Below are 17,615 nucleotides of genomic sequence, written 5' to 3' on the forward strand. Positions count from 1 at the left end.
TAGAAGAAATACAACAGCCGGTGGAGGAAATGTTTCTATCCACCAGTAATCCCAGAATGTAAACCGAAGTGACTGAGGAAGTATTTGTCTCCTATCAAGTTAAAATTTTCAATTACAGTTTTTTTAGGAGAAGGGTGAGCATAAACCACCATACATGTATGGACATCGAGGGGCAACTCTGAGGAGTCAGCTCTGTCTTTCTACCACGTGGATGTGTTGGGAACAAGCAAAACAAGAAACTATTCTAAGTGCTACCAGTACATTTTCAGACTCCATTAAATCATGGGGGGAAATTAAATTCAAGGTCCCAGGCCCCTAGGGGAGCTGAGGACTCCCCAATAGGTGAACAGCTTCTGTTGTAAACAGTTATCTGAATCCAGACATCTCAGGGACAGCTTGTAAGTAGAGAGTCGTCTGAGCCCAGACATCTCAAGGACAACTTCTCCATCTTGCTGGCAGGCTCAAACAAGTTCATGTTCCCAGGCCTAGAAATGCACTCCTATCCCACTTCTTAATTGTCTGTGAACCGGTACAGAGTATGGAAATTGCTGTTATCTGAACCAAGGTGCATAAGTTATCAAAATCTATAACCAATTGTCTGTTGTGCCCTTATTGACTACACGAAGCTGACTGCTCCTTTGTCCCCTCACTCTGAGCTCCAGACCTAACGTCCAGGAGGATGAATTAAGGACCTTGAAGATGCCCTGGATACAGCCCAGTGTCCAACAGGTGCCCCCATAAAGTCAAAACACAGTTGGATAGCACTGCGGCTGCCCCCACCCCCACCCCCATTCCCAGCGCGCTCTGTGTTCCCATCCTTTAGAAATGGGGCTGCAGTTCAGAGCCTGAACTAGCCACCTTTCCGCGAGCTCGGAAAATGAGGCTTTCGTTTGTAAGCTTCTGTATCTGAACCCAAGAGATACAGGAACCAGACGTAGGTCATCATCAAGCTTGGTGTCAAGGGCCTTTACCCACTCAGCTGTGTCAGCATCCGACTCGCTTAAATTAGAGAAGTGTTTCACAGGAGAAACTGGGGGAGGGGAAAAACATATATCAATGTATATCGTATGGGGAAAAACAATTTTTTCAGTTAAAAAATAAGAAAGGTGTTTCACCTGTGAATCGCAAGCTAAGTGTACAGTCTCTCTACTTTAGCCACGCCCTGGATGCTATGATGTCCATGATGTAACTCTGTCCAGGGTCCATTAGGGAGGAGGACACATTAGAGAGAAGCTTTGAGTGGGCAGTTCCTTCAGAGGTTTGGTATTCCATTCTCCTTCCTCACCTCGGACCCATTTGCATACCCCTTGTCTCTGGAACTTTACTCCCAAGAGTTTCTCTCAAAGAAATGAAAGAGCTGGGAATATGGTTCAGAAGCTGTCCTTGCTGAGGACCTGAGTTTGGTACCCAGCACTCTTGTTCTCACAGCTACCTGAAACTCTAGCTCCGGGGAGATCTGACACCTCTGGCCTCCGAGGACACCGCATCCATGTGCAAACCCACAGTCAGTCACACACGCATGTGCATGACTGAAAATAAACTAATAAAACCTTTCAAATACAAATAATCAGAGATGCAGGCAAAGATCTGCGTTCACAGCTGTTCATCTCAGAATCATAGCAAAGGGAGGTTTCCATGATAGTAAAAATAATCATAATAAGAATACTCAATGATTAGGTATGCTTAATTTTGGAATATCCAGAAGCTATTACACGCTTCATTTTAGTATCATAGAGGTAAGTAAGAAACCCTTCATGACATAATTAAAAGGGAAAAACAAATACAAAGTGAAATTTGGGAAACTACATTGTGTGTGTGAAAATGTATGCTCCCTTAAATGATAGAATAATGGAAGATGCGGGCTTTGTAATATGTGAGCTTTCCAAACTTTGTAGCAAGGCATCAGTCAACTGTAGCAAGCAATTAGTCAACAGTTACTACAGCAAAATACTGAGGCCAAATATGTTTTTTAACTTATTTATATTATTTATTTCTATGTATTTAATATGTCTTGTGTGAGGTACGAGGTTTCACATGCACATACACAGACTTGTCACTATGTCTATGTGGAGGTCAGAGGAAAACTTCAGGAGGAAGTTCTCTTCTCCGCCATGTAGGGTTCCAGACATAGAGCTCAGATTGTTAGGCTTAGGGACAAGACGAACTCCTTAACCCTCTGAGCCACTTCATAGGTCCACCCCTACCCCCTTTCCTCTGTTTGAAACAGGGCCTCACTATATAGCCCTAGCTGGCTCTTAACTCACAGTGTAGACGCAGCTGGCCCACCAACTTGTGTGGGTGACCCTTCTGTTTCTGCTTCCCCAGTGCTGGGATTACAAGTGTCGAGCACCGTGCCCAGGTTCTTGAGACAGGGTCTCACTGTATAGCCTAGGCTGGCCTTAAGCCTGCCTCAGCCTGCCACATGCTGGGATCATATAGACTCTACCACGTCTTGTCTTGAATCATACTGGAACCACGACAGGGGCCAAAGATGCACCGTGTGGGTGACCTGACAGAACGTGGGAGGAGTTAGGAAGGATGAGATACGGTTGTTTTACTCAGGGATATTTTAGTCAGTTTACCCATTTTAGCAATCTGATAAGAAGGGATCACCAGATGCATGGATCCTTGCTTCCTGTCTTCCTGAGTGAGCCTCATACCTGCTGCGCTCTCAGCCTTCCTGTGTACTTGCGTTCATCTCTTCAGCCACTCCCTCCACCGCCTGGGATGGGGGAACAGCCCTAGAAGGCAGGGCTAATGTCCATGGCCAAGTTTACTCTTCTTGCCAGAACAGAAAACTCAGTAAAATCTTGGGAGTTGGGAAGCATACAATGCTACCAAGGGAACCATTTCTTGGCAGACCTCCCTCCCGAAAGTCTCCTATATCCCTGTGGCTCTGTGGTCCATGCCTGAGGTCCTAGCACTCGGGAGACTGAGGCAAAGGATGGAAAGTTCTAGGCCAGCCTGTGATATATAATTGATATTGTTTCCAAAATGTGCCAAGATCACAGCGCCATGAAGCCTGGTTTGTGTGGTGCTGGGGGGTGGCGCTCAGGGATTTATGCATTTGAGGCAAGTACCCTTATCAGCCTGAGCTCTGCTGTGAATCTGTAGTTTCTTGGCTTTACACATGACCCCCTGTGTGGCATTTTGCATCCTTTTAAAGACAGGCCTTGCTTTGTAATTGGTCACAATCCTCCAGCCTCAGCCTCCCTGGATTACAGGCCTAAATTTCTCTTGTACCTTGACCAGTGAGCCTCCTGCTTCTTCTAGGAACAAATTACTCACACAGCCCAACAGCCTCGTTGGAAGAATTTGACTGGTAGCACTTGTGATCAACACTGCAGATCTGAGATTCACACTCAGGAACTCGGCCTCCAAGTTTTGTCACAGTTAAAAGGCTGCACACTTAGCAGTGCAAGTGCCTAGTGAAAGGAAGACCAGGGACCGGCAGACTGTCCCTAAGATGAACTTGGCCCCAGTAACACCACCCCACACCATCACTGGAGTAGAATATGAGTCGTAGGGACAGACCTTAGGAGGACAAATCATCTCCTTCTGCTGTTAGGCTCACATAGCACCTTCCCCCTAGGCCACTCCCTCGATAGATATAGACACAGAGATGTATTCCTCATATTCGAGGGCTTTGTTTTCTCGCTCCCACAGGATAGAAATGGTGTGGAACAGACCTGAGGGGAAAACTATTTTTCATTAATTTTTTTCTTAGCGGGGAAGCAGAATACAAAGGCGGAAAGGCCGGGGACTAACCCCTTTGCATGCCAGCATTCTCTCACTGAGGCCCTGGGAACAGGACCTTAGCGTCAGAACCATCCCCCCACAAGCTACATCCCCAGCGCCTACTGGATCATTGATCGAGTCTCCCCTGTGGCTTGGGGTAACACAGAAAAACAAATTTCATGCAAGTTCCCCAAAATGAAATCTTACTGGCATCGGACAACCAGTCGTATTGCATGCTTCACAGGTTACAAAGGAAGCATACAGACATGTGGCAGGGGGGCAGGGCAAATCTTGCTCAGGGCTTCCGGGAAAAACGCGGCAAGTGTTCTGGGGGTTGGCGTCTGAAAGGTAACTTTTAGAAGTTCCAGGTACTCAGGGGACTCTGGAACCACTTAAATGTCTGGTTTTTCGGGAATCTCTATCCTGGGGCCTCTTTTCTTGGCCTCTGAAGAGAGACTTTTCTGGACAATAGGTGAGGGTCATGTTCATCACCCGTCAGGCTAGAGGGTATTAGGAGAGTCAAGAGAACACCACGAGAAGTAGCCAATTCAATCTTAGACCAACAGTTCAAAGGTCAAGAAAAGTAGGTTTCTTGGGCTGGATCCCTTTCCCTCCTTTTCTCCAATTAAATACGAAAGCAGACAAAGAGGGAGTTAAGGAAAAGGATGACTTCTTGGGTATCGTCCCACTGCCCCCCTCCCCCTTGCTGGCGTGATCCTCCTGGTTTTTGCGAAGGGCTTCCCTCAGTGCTGGCAGATGCAGATCTCTAGGTAGCTGGTCTCTGTAGTGTGCCTGGAAGAAGGCTTCAAAGTCACAGCGTGTGATGGATCTCAAGGAAGGAGAAGTCTGAGAGCCAAAGTGAGCCCGAGGGGTGTAGGGAGGAGGGCGGGGAGGTTTGGGATCAGCCACAGGCACCTTAGAGAGCATGACAGCGCAGGTCCTGGTCCCTGAGCAGACCTCGATCGATCGTACTTGTTATGGACAGAGGATGGCACTGCCCAGGAGATGAGAGTGGAGGGGACTCATTGCTCATAGAGGGCGGTGAGGGAGTAAGTCCTCACTCACGAGCCCAAGCCTGCGGCCAAACTTTGAGGGAACCCCCAACTTGCCACAATCTCCATAGCGGTGACAGCGGCCACCCAGGCAGTGCGCAGCCGCCATGTTGTGCGAGGCCAAATAATTTAAGCGGGGGGCGGGGGGTGGCGGGGAGAGGGGCTTATTTAGATCACAGTTCTGGAAGTCCGATACCCAAGAGTCAACTCAGCCCTCACGAGGCCCTCACGGCAGATATCATCACAAGGTGAAAAAAAAAATCACAAGACAGAAAGCTAGAGGAAGGGGCTCCTGCTTAAGGGATCTTCCGTCATTATCTCTCAGGGGAGCAAGCTCCCAGTCTACATCCTCTCCGGGAACACATTCCAACCGTCTCCAACCTTTAGGAATCATTTTGAATATTTATGATCTCTGCAATGGGAGAAACTGATGCTTGGGTGTTAGAGTATGGCACAAAGATTTTGCCCTGAGTATGAGTGGGCCGTCCCTGAAGGCGTACAGGAGCTGAGTCCCGAAATCAGTCAGGATTCTTCACCACTGAAGGGAAGGCACACTTCAGGCAGAAGGAATGCACACACAAAACAAGCACACTTGGGGAGGCGCGAGGTTGGGGGACAGCTTCTGTTCTGTTTGTCATACACTGCAGCTCCATTCCGGAGGTCACTGAGGGGACTTTCCTGCACCACCACACGAACAAGGAAAGGGTATTGCAAATCTCCCCGCATAGTCTTGCTGGATCGCAATGGCTCAACTTCACGGTGGGATAACATGGACACATTCAGGGGAAAGTGCTCTACCTTTTTCAATGTTTGTTCTTTTCCTTGGCCGGCAATGTGGGGTAGAAAAGCATCCTGGGATCTCTTGGCGACAGTAAAGTATGCTATCCCAGAAGTAAGTAATCAGTACTCCATTGGGCTGTGTTGCCAAACTACATTGTTCAGTAGGTTTGGGGTATTAATTTCACCAGACCCATTAAGAGATGTATACTACCTGCTTCCACGATCCATTCCACAAACTTCAGTCACATAGCTCTTCATCGGTGCAAAATTGACTAGGAGGGGCTGGAGAGGTGGCTCAGGGGTTAAGAGTATGGACTGCTCTTGCAGAAGACCTGGGTTCAATTCCCAGCACCCTCTCATTCCCAGCACCTGCACCAGATGCTCACAACCATATCTGGGTCTCCAGCTCTAGGGAGATACTCTACCTCTGACCTCTGTGGGCACCCGCACTCACGTGCACATGGAGACACACATAATTTAAAAATAAAATCTTAAGCGAAGTGACTGAAGCTGACGATGGCTGAGCTTGGTGAAGCAGACAAAATAAAATGGCCGCTGAGCAGGAGGAGGCACAGTTCACTGTGCAGGGACGTCACTTTGTGGAACCGTGTTGGGATAAATGTGTGGAGAAGCCAGGGAGTCTGCTAGACTTCCACACTGAAAACTGCCTCTCTAGCTGTGTGGATCGTTTCATTGACAATACTCTTGCTATCACGGGTCGTTTTGCCCAGACCATACAGAAAGGAGGGCAGGAGGCCATACCTTAGAATGACAGGAGACTGAAAGACTTGTTACTAAGCAGGTTGGATGGCCAGGGGTGAAAGACTTGTCGACGTGTCGGTTAGCGTCAGGCAGTTACCAAGTCTGTTGGTGTTAAAAAGTAGCAAAGCGAATGTTCAAGTGTAATTTTATTTATCAGGATTCAGTGATTTCATGTTGTATCACACCAATTAATAAATGTGAAGTCTCCAAAAAATAAATAAGTAAATAATCTTTTTCAAAATGACTAGAAAATCTCTTTTAAAGTACTTCTCTTAGCTTTTGAGGTCACAAGATAATGATATCATTTCTCCGATCCTTTTCTCCTTCCAAATCCTTCCATATTCCTACATCCCTCCTTCCCAGATGCATGTATTTGTATGATGTTTTCAGGACTGACCACTTGGTACTGGATAACCAATCGACGCTCTCTCCGGCTCTCAGCATTCCAATGCTTGCCTGTAGCTCTTCGTGCAGCGTTGAGGCTCAGTGGACTTTCCCAGTCCGCATTAGCATGTCCTGTTCAGCTCATGTTTGGTGAGACTTTGCGGGTGCGGTGTCTACAAAAGGCTAGGAAATCTTAGTATGTGCGCATGCATGTGTAAGAACCAAGTACTGAACTCTAGAAGGATCTGTTGTCAGAAGGGAGAAAATCATGGGACTGCGTGTGTCATTGATTAGCGGTGTCTTTGCTAGCTCTGGACATTCCTAGGCTTTACAACCCCTAAAAAGACTAGGACATGAATTAAAAAACAAACAAAACACTTTTTATAGCATGTTTATAATCTCATTTGATTCTTACATTAGCTCACGAGGCTTCTCTTACTATTTTTATTCTCATTTGCCCAAGTCCCCTGACAGCAAGAGGATCGTGAATGGAATGAAATCTTCGAGATTCCAAAACTGAGTTCTCTTTCCACACTGCTGGATTTGGTAACCTCTGTGAGGGAGATTAAAGTCCCGACCCCCTGGTGTGTGTGGTTTGATTTGACTGCTCGCATTCTGGAGGAAGAGAGAAGAAGAGTTCTTTCTTAGAAAGAACTCCAGATGAAGGAGAGGGGAGAGGAGAGGAGGGATGAGAAGGAGGGGAGGAGAGAGAGGAGAAGGGAAGGGAGGGGGAGGAAAGAAAGGGGAGAGGAGGGAAGAGCGGAGGAACATCCAAGTACACCAGCCATTTCCTCTTCCTCTGGATTTTGCAGACTTTGTGGGTGGGATTAAGAAAATCTGAGTCAGGCATGGTCACTCAGCTGCTGTAATCCCTGGGTTTGGGGAGAGAAAGTAGAACCAGACTCTAAGGTCAACCTGGGCTACATAGGGAGTTTGAGGCTAGCCTGAAGCTGAATGAGATCCTGCCTCAAAACAGCACCAAAAAGCTGGGGTGGTGGTACAGTCGAGAAGTAGAGGTAGGTTAATCAGGGGTTTGAGGGCAACCTTGACTACTTAGAGTTGCTGCTGGCTACCTTGGCTATGCTTGGCCATGAGAGAGAGAGAGAGAGAGAGAGAGAGAGAGAGAGAGAGAGAGAGAGAGAGAGAGAGAGAGAGGAAGAGAGAGAGAGAGAGAGATCTGAGGAAAGCCAAAGAGTGGGCACCCCTCTGTGTGGACCTGCATTTTGTGTGTGACATTGGGCCACATGCTGGCCTCTGATACAAAGACTGACAAAATGTCCCTGGATAGATTAAGACAAATGGCACAAAGACGAAAGGTACTGGGTCCCCTCCACCCTCGAGAGGAGTAGGACAGGGATGAAGGAGGGCACCACAGCTACCCTTGTGCCTGATAAATGATGAACTGGCCCAGGAATGACAGAGAGCAGCTGCTCTGTTTCCTCAGAGCTCCCAGCTGCTGCTGCTGCTGCTGCTGGCCTTGCCACCACCGTCTCCCGGGACACGCAGGCTAACGGAATTGATGGCCAAGACGCTCTCAGGTGGCACTGTTGCCTTTGCCAGGAGAAAGGTCTGTAAATGGAGCTGAACCGACAGGGGAGAGCACTGGATGGAAACAACCTTGACCCAGTAAAGGCAGTCAGAAAGGACAGCTTGCAGTAAACTGGGACGGGGGAGGGGGGGGTAGACGGAGCTCCTCATTCAGAGGGTGGTTTGATAGAGCTTGTCCACAGTCTTGGATGGAGCCGAGAAGAGCCACCACCACACAGCTAGTTTTTATTCTAAATGCCTTCTGCTTGAAACGTGCTCCTTTCTTCTAGGATTATTGCCTTCTTGGTTTTGATGTGAACTGTTCTCCTACGACACTGTACCGATCCAGGATGATACCCGGCCCCCTCTTTTACTCACAGCAAAATGGAATGTTGGTAACAGTATGTTACTCTCAGTAACTTTCTTGTTACTGATGTTGTTTTGAGTCTCTTGGTTCGTGATATTTTTCAAAAGTCTGGTACCCATTCAAAAGTCTGGAATGCCTTAAGAACTATTCAATAAATAAATAAAAACAGAAGATAACTTAGAAAACAACTGCACCCTGTCCCTGTACAGGATTTACCCCCTGGATTTGGAGACGAATCAAGGCCCAGAGGTGGAGTAGACCAGACTATCTTTGGGACAAGTCTTCACACCAAGCAGGAAAAAACTAAGTGGTCCGTTTCTGTCTTAGGAGCTTGAACTCTCTGTCCCTTTCAAAGACAAAAAGGGAAGGGCTGACTCAGGCAGACTTAAGCACCCCCCGTGACTACCTCTAATACCGACAGCACAGCTGACGTGAAAAACTAGAGACTGTAAAACTTTCCAGTTTTTGGGGAAAAAAAAAAAAAGGCCAGGAGCCAGCTGGGAAGACTTTGGAGCAAAGAACTGTTCTCAGTGTTCACAAGAATAATCCTGGGAGCAGCCAACAATAGCAGCTGTTTGTGGGGGTGGCAGGGAGTGGTTTGGGGAGGTAGAGCAAAAGAAGGGTAAGGAGTAAGAGGTACAAATAATGAGAACTCACCAGCAACCGGACCAGACTGGAAGCCGTGGATGCTCCTACAAAGGGTGTTTCCTTCGCCCTCTGCCTGAGCGCTGGGACCTAGGCAGGGGATGAAGTGAGACCATTTAGAGAAACAGAAAACTTGGACTTATGAGTAGAGGAACCGGATGAAAGAGATCCTGCATCTCAGCTACACATGAATTTCAGACTTAGAATAACCTAAGTGTGAGTAGAAGGCTAACACGTGAAATGTAAGGTTGACTCGCATTCCCCGGAAGATTGATACTATTCATCCATCTGTCCCATATGAATGATTTCCTGGGGAAATAAAACTGACTGAGAAGTAGTGAAGGGAACTAACTGTTAGGTATCAAACACCAACTGTGGAGGCCAGGTATGGAGGTGTACACCTTTAATCCCAGCATTCAGGAGGCAGAGGGAGGCAGATTTCTGGGACTTTGAGGTCAATCTGCTCTACATACAGAGAGTTCCAGGAAATCCTGAGTTACCTGATGAGACCCTGCCTAAGAGGAGGGAAATCCAGCTGAGGGCTAGAGAGCATGCTTGACACCGTCTACACATTATCTCCTAGGATTTCAAATAACTGCACTCTGAGGCTGGGTCCCACTTTCCCAATGACAGTTCTGAAGCTAAGTGACAGTAAGATGTGTTGTCCTTCCGGTCCTGAATGCCCTCTAGATGCCATATATTAGATCCTTACTCCTCTGGGTGATGCTGTAGATATGGTGGAAACGTGAAAGGATAGGACACAATGGGAGGTCTCTCGGGCATTGGGGGTGTTCCCTCAAAGGGGACTGCAGGCCCCAAGCCCCTTCTCTTCCTGTTTTTAGCATCTTAGTCTTGAGATGGATAGCCCTGCAATGCACTACTGAGCATAACGTACTGCCTCACCACAGACCCCAAAGCAAAGAGCCAAACAACCGTGGACTGGAACCTCTAAAACTGCAAGCCAAATAAACACACTGTTTGTTCTGATAAATTAATTGACTTGGGTCTCTGGTTATGACAGGTATCTAATTAATGCAAGATTAGCCCCCCCAGGTGTTCCAGATGTTGTAACTATTGTCAAGAATTAAGTATGGGAACTGGGGAGCTGGCTCAATGGATGAAGCACTTCCCACGAAAGCATGAGGACTCATGTTTCTATTTGCAGTACCCATGTAAAGCTTCAATTGAGATTCCTGTAGTAGGGATGAAGGGAGCAGAGACAGGAGACTCCCTGCTCATTAGACGAATCGGTAAGTTCTGCCTCAATAATTCTAGTGGAGAGTGCTTAAAGCAGGCACCCAAAATCAGTGTTGGGCTTCCATATACATGCACACAGGTACATACACACACATAGGCACACACATACACATGAACATACACACACACGGACAACACACACACACACACACACACACACACACACACAAGAACTATGTATACATTTAACCACTACTTTTACAAACTGCCCAGAGGCAGAAGGAATAGCCGTAAACCTGAGGTGAGAATAACCAGTCCTCTCAAAACTCCTCCCACTGGTGCCTGTTTCCTCACTGGGGATGGTGATGCCAAACTCCCTGCTCTGTTCTTCCTCATTCTCTCAAGTGATCCTACAAAGTTGTTTCTGTGTTAAGCTACCTGGGGATTTATCTGATCAAATAGTGCACGGCTATGTAGTAGGAGAAGAAAACAATGGCTCCCCTAGCCAGGCAGTGGTGGCAGCGGCTGTGCATGACTTTAATCCCAGCACTCAGGAAACAGAGGCAGGTGGGTCTCTGCTGAGTCCGAGGACAGCCTGGTCTACAGAGTGGGTTCTAGGATAACCCTCCACAGTGAAACCCTATCTCAGAGAGAGAGAGGGGGAGGGAGGGAGGGAAGGAGGGAGGGGAGGGAGGGAGAGAGAGAGAGAGAGAGAGAGAGAGGCAGAGAGAGAAAGAAGAAGGAGGAGGAGGAGAAGGAGAAAAGAGAAGGAGGAGGAGGAGAAAGAGGAGGAGGAAGAAGAAGAAGAGGAAGAGGAGGAGGAGGAGGAGGAGGAGGAGGAGGAGGAGGAAGAAGAAGAAGAAGAAGAAGAAGAAGAAGAAGAAGAAGAAGAAGAAGAAGAAGAAGAAGAAGAAGAAGAAGTAGTAGTAATTCTGGATGCTTTTTTATTAAAGTGAAACTTTAAAAAAAACCTGTCTATCACAATCTGTGCATAAAAATTAATGTACAGGGGCCTGAGAGATGGCTCAGCAGTTAAGAGCACTGGTTGCTGGGTTCGATTCGATTCCCAGAACCCACATGGCAGCTTTACAACTATCTGCAGCTCCAGTCCTAGGAGATCTGACACTCTTTCTGAAGGCATACATGTGGTACACACACACACACACACACACACACACACACGCACAGGCACAGGCACAGGCACAGGCACACACACACAGGCACAAAATAGCAAATACTAAAGAATATTTTCAGTTGAAACTGTGAACGGAAAATAGACATGATAAATTATTCCTCCAAGTAAGTATGACAACACAATAGTAGAACTTATTGGAAAGCGAGCAAAAGACCAACAATTTCATAATCCAGAAAAGAAACACAATTGTCTAATAAATGTGGCATTAGTCAGGGTTCTGTAACAGGAACCGACGGTAAAGCACTTAGTCTCAAAGTAACATAAAATGCAAATTAGAACTAACGTTTTCCACGTACTGTGTTAGTAAGCATTCTTGTACATCCCTCCTGGGAAGTAGACTGGCCCCACTTCTTAGAAAGTAATTTCATGTCAAGAGATTTTTTTAACATGGTGACTCCTCTTATAAGCTTGAATTCTGCAGGGTGGAAATCTACACATTCATCAAAGTAGGATGGTGAATTTTGTTTATGTCTTCCTCCTCCTCCCTACGTTTGTGTGTGTGTGTGTGTGTGTGTGTGTGTGTGTGTGTGTGTGTGTGTGTGTAGTCATAGGCAAACACATGGAAAACTCAATACACAAAGAGCCAATACAATCAGCATGACGGCGTTTGAGGAAGAGGTGGGAATGTGCAGGGAGAGCCCCTTTGGGGTGGAATTGTGGGATTGTATAAATTACCTCACACACAAATATATTTTAAAGTTACTTGTGTGATAGAAAGAGAAGAGGGTTGCCAAGATGGCTTAGCAGACAAAGGCATTTGCCACTAAGCCTGAGGACCCGAGTCTCATACTGGGATCCCACATGGTGAAAGGAGATAGTTGAGGTCATCTGACCTCCGAGTTTGTGCTGTGCCTTGCATGTACCCACACATGACACGCACGTGCACACACATACACACACACACACACACACACACACATATACATGCATACACCATACTAAAAACATTTTAAAGAAGAGGAGGGGAGAAGGAGGAAAGGAAAAACAATGTTGACTGATCAAAGCAGCAAATACGTATCCCTCAGAGACTGTAAGCTTCTTGTCCGAGTTTCCCCCTTGACCCTTTACTCCCTGCCTGCCCTGATATTTCCCCATGTGGCCTTTGATATTTCCCCATGGTTTGGTCCTCTTGGGAACCAGAAGTAACAAATTGTCCTTTCGATGGATTTATTTCTTAACGTGTTGACCTTACAATGCTTGAATGACAATAATCTCTATACTTAATAATCTTAGAATTATCTACAGTTTTTTTTAAAAGGTCCTAATAGTTTTACTGGTGGATTACACAGATGTTTAAAATAAGAATAATTAATATTAATTCCCCAGAAACTCACAAAAAGTATAAGAGTAGGGACTGCCTCCCAACTCATTCTGGGAAGATAGCTGCTGAGATCCAAACAAGACAGAGGTAGCCAATGAAAGAAAAAAAAATATATATATATATAATGTGTACACACATATACATACACATACAGCTGATATTTTAAAATACAGAAAAAAATATCATTGGAGACTTAAAAAAAACTGTTGACTATGTTACTGGAGTAGACCCGGGCACTTGACACTCCTGTCAGCTAGCAGTGCAGGGGCAGGTGTGCAGGCAACACTCACACCAGCTCAGCGTCAAAACGCCAACGGTAACAGGCTGCTAAGATTACACATCGTCCGGGAGTTGGTTTCTTCATAGGCTTCCCACGTTTTCTATTACCACATCCTATCATATCGTGAAAAATACATAAATATTGCAAAATAAATTCTTACAAATGGAGAGCACTCCACTGACCTGAGGTCAAGAGAGTTGTGTAACAATCGTACACTAGGTACAGGGAGGGTCAGAAGTTCTGGGACTATTTGGATACAGGGGGAAAAAAATGCTTGAGTCGGGCCATGAAGGATAAGTAGGAGTTCTCCGGGGAGAGGAGGTGGAAGAACAGGCTGGGAGGGAACAGCCTGTTCAGAACCTCTGACGCGAGAGCGTCCTGGCTCCCTCGGCAACTGTGTGATTATGATGTATTAATGGACAGTACAGTCTATTAGGAGGGTGCAGTGGGGTGCGGGGAAAGCCAACAAGATAGGGCTGGGTTACTGAGCCGGGCTGAAGATGGAGGGTCTGGCGGGCCCGTGAAGCTGGCAGCCTGAGGTCCTCATACCAACCTACTACGGCAGAGACCAAAATATTGACTTAAGAACTTCCCAAGTTAGCCGCTGCTGCTGCTAACCCAAAATGGCTGCCACACGATACAAAAAGGCGGCAGACCCCGGCGATGGTCTCAAGCTGGCAAGCGATGAACCTTTGGCAAATGCCAAGGGTACTTACTATTCTCAGTGATCCACCCTGCTCCCACCTCAGGCTACCATCACGGGGACACTGGCTTCAGAACTGCTTTGAGTCATAAGGAAGGGTTGTGCCGCTGCCTCTGCTACTCTCATTATTGTAGGGTTTCAGACGCTGGAGTCACCAACGGAAGCAAAGTGAGTAGCCCAGCATACCAAGCAGCTGGCGTTTTTCTCTCTATAAAATTGTTATACTGAGCCTTTCTCATCGGGAAAAGTCTCAAGCTCCGGGGAGTCGAGGCCCAGGAGTTGGTTAAAAAAAAAAAAAAAAGAATTAGACCCTGGTTTCTATTTCGTGAAAGGAAACTAAAATTGAAGTAAAAGCATGCACAGAGAAAGAATTGGTAGTCTATGACTTTCTCAGTAGGGTGTGTGTGTGTGTGTGTGTGTGTGTGTGTGTGTGTGTGTGTGTAAAACATCAACAACAAAATAAACAGAAGAATTAGTGAGGATACATGAGTCACTGAGAATGTTTGAAACGTATTTGTCTCCCCCAGGAGATGTCAGATAATCAAAGAATAAATCAGCCTGGGAAACTACCAGGAGGAGCAAAGGCATTGGGGATGAAGAGGTCTGAAGATCTCAGAGGTGGGGGAGGGGGAAACAGGGCCTTCCCTTGCAGCTGGGAGTTTAAAAAAAAAAGATTACCGCAGGGGATAGCAAAGGGCTGGGCTCCAACCTGCTTTTTCAGAAAGCAACCCAGAAAGTGGTTGGTCAGGACATTCAACAGCCAAACCAACCCTTAGCCACCAGTAAACTCTTTTGGGGTCTTGTATTTGGAAAGGAATTGGCAACAAGTTTACCTAAAAAGTGGAAGACACTGTACCCTTCCCCGTGGCCCTTCACTCCCAGCTTGTCAGCACACTGGGCAGAAGGCTGGGAAGCAAGTCTTGGGATAAGGTCCAAACCCCTCTCAGCGACTGCCTGCAGTGTCCTCAGCCTCCACCCTGGTCTGCTTCTTCAGAACCACTCCAGGGTGGTTTGGCAAGAATATCATCTGAGAATACTGACTTGGTTTATTTGTGCTGTTCTGACAAAATACCTGAGACTGAATATAATACAAAGTTATTTTTCAAAGTTCTGGAGGCTGGGAAGTCAAGATCAAGACCTGCTCTCTGTTTCCCTGCTGAATCTTTACCCACCTCATGGCGGAAGGGTACAGAAAGGAACAACTTGGGGAAACATGTTCTGACCACAGTGAGGACCTATATCTTTATACAGCATCTAAACAGCACCTTCCCTGAGCTCCTGCAGCCGCTATAAAAGCTATCAAGCCTGGTGACTGTGGACTTCTATCCCTGGGACCCACGTGGTGGAAGGCGGGAACAATTTCTGAAAGTTGTCTTTTAAACTCCGGGTGTGCCCTGTGGTACGCACACATGCTCATGCCCTCAAACAAGAGTGGCAGATTCAAATTAATTTCAAACTCTAAACTGTGAGGTCCCGTGGCACTTCAGACCTTTCTAAAGAGCACAACGTGATTTTGGAAAAGAAAATGATGCCCTAAATTGCCCATAAAACAGAGAGTTCAGAGCTGACATTTGTTAAAGGATTACTATGTGGCAAACAGTCTTTGTTGGGTTGAGCAAATTATGTATTTTCTATGGCTTTTAGTCTAGTTTAAAAATAGAGACAACAACTTCTTTCTTATAAGTCCAAAGAGCCCCAGATAGCTAAGTAGCAGGAGCCAGTGCGTTCCCAAGAGTTGAGAAGGGCCTGTCAGCCTGGTAGTCTAGCCATTTGCCTCTCTTCCTTTTTGCTCATGGGCGGAGCTTGTGTTTCCTCTTAGAGGAGGCAAGCAAGATTCTTTCTTGAATGGAGGATAGGTGTTGATAGACAGGGTGTGTGGTTGGGCATGACTGAGAGCACTTCTTTAGGTGAGCTTCTGTGGATCTGTTTGTACTCAGGGTCTCACTGTGTAGCCTAGAACTCAGAGATCCACCTGCCTCTGCCTCCTGAGTGCCTGGGGGACTAAGCCATGGTGCCTGACTCGTTTGTTTTGAGAGTCTTACCATCTACCCCATCACGTTCCTTCCTCAGCCCCAGAGTTGGGATTACAGGATATTTGGGCAACACTGCCAGACAAATCTTTTGTTGTTGCTTATGTTTTTTTTTTTTTAATAAAGCTTTTCTTTCATAAGGAAAGATAGGGCTGGAGAGATGGCTCAGAGGTTAAGAGCACATACCGTTTTCACAGACTCTCAGAGTTTGGTCCCACATGGGATTGCTCACAGTTGCCTGCAACCCCAGTTCCAGGGGATCTGAGGCCCTTTTCTGGTTTCTACAGGCACCCACGTGTATAGCCGCATACACGCACAGACTCACACATACATATCATTAAAAAACAAAATAAAATTGAAAGAGAAAACACCTTGAGAATGTTGCTCTTCTTCACTGCTTGCTCCTGTGCCCATTGTATGTGTGTGAGTGAGTTTGGGATGCCCGGGCCTTTGGAAGCGTTTTGCCTCAGCGGTGGGCAAAGTGGGAGCTAGGAGGAGAGCTGCTGAGCTAACAGCCTAAAGTGTTCAGAGCAGACAGCTGGGGCGACAGCAGTGAAAAGCAACAGTTCTCATGTGCACGCACGCACCATTGTGTTAACCCTACACCACCTTGGGAATCTTAACCAAGAGGGAAGTCATTGGCTGAAGCCACTATCGTAGTTTCTGCCAATCACTGCTGGCATAACTTCCATGTGTTTGCTTACTCGTGATGTTAGAGGTGGAACCTGGGGGCCTCACCCCTGCTAGGCAAGCCCATTGCTAACACTCTGTGACACACTGGCAAAAAAGGATCCCATTCAAAGAGGTCGGTGGCATTGACCTCAGGCTAGTTGCTACCACATGAGGGTTTTTTGGTTTGGGGTGGGGGAGGTGGTGTTTTTTGTTTTGCTTTTTCAAGAAAAGGCAGAAATCTAGATTTTTTAAAAAGATTTATTTATTTATTATATATAAGTACACTGTAGCTGTCTTCAGACACACCAGAAGAGGGCATCAGATCTCATTACAGATGGTTGTGAGCCTCTATATGGTTACTGGGATCCGAACTCAGGACCTCTGGAAGAGCAGTCAGTGCTCTTAACCACTGAGCCATCTCTCCAGCCCCAGAAATCTAGATTTTATATATAAAACTTCAGGATTTCATGCATTGGTTCTAATTGAAGGAATATCTGCAGGCCGAGTCGAACATATCCATTGACCACTTTTCGACACCTGATCCGCTTCATTGACTTCTTGCAAGGAAAGGGTAAAAACTTTGAAAATGGGCTGGAGAGATGGCTCAGCGGTTAAGAGCACTGACCGCTCTTACAGAGGTCCTGAGTTCAAATCCCAGCAACCATATGGTGGCTCACAACCATCTGTAATGAGATCCAATCCCCTCTTCTGGTGTGTCTGAAGACAGCTACAGTGTACCCACATAGAACAAATGAATAAATCTTTAAAAAAAAACTTTGAAAATAAGGTGAATGCCAGGGTGGTGTTTTATGTCAACTGGACACAAGCTGGAGCCCTTTAGTAAAAGTGACTCTCGGTTGAGAGAAAATGCTTCCAGGAGACTGGCCTGTAGGCAACTCTGTGAGGCATTTTCTTGGTCAGTGGCTGATGGGAGAAGCCTACTGTGGGTGGTGCCATCCCTG

The 17,615-nt window shown here is 46.6% G+C and overlaps 1 protein-coding gene and 1 pseudogene across 3 annotated transcripts in view; both read right to left on the reverse strand.

Moving 5' to 3' along the window:
- Positions 1-17,615, reverse strand: part of Cradd (CARD and death domain containing adaptor protein) — a 191,737-nt gene that overhangs the window by 171,646 nt on the left and 2,476 nt on the right. For 2 of the 3 annotated variants that reach the window (XM_087557200.1, XM_087557202.1), the window contains exons 1-2: positions 13,431-13,608; positions 9,268-9,345 (exon numbers count right to left, since the gene is read on the reverse strand). The gene's annotated coding sequence lies outside the window, so the exon portion shown is untranslated. Of the gene's footprint in view, positions 1-9,267; positions 9,346-13,430; positions 13,609-17,615 lie in introns of those variants that run through there. The other variant, XM_087557201.1, reaches the window with a different exon arrangement.
- Positions 4,364-4,899, reverse strand: Dnajc30-ps1 (DnaJ heat shock protein family (Hsp40) member C30, pseudogene 1; annotated as a pseudogene).

Source organism: Rattus norvegicus, chromosome 7, assembly GCF_021556685.1.
Source record: "Rattus norvegicus strain SHRSP/BbbUtx chromosome 7, alternate assembly SHRSP_T2T, whole genome shotgun sequence".
Taxonomy (NCBI): domain Eukaryota; kingdom Metazoa; phylum Chordata; class Mammalia; order Rodentia; family Muridae; genus Rattus; species Rattus norvegicus.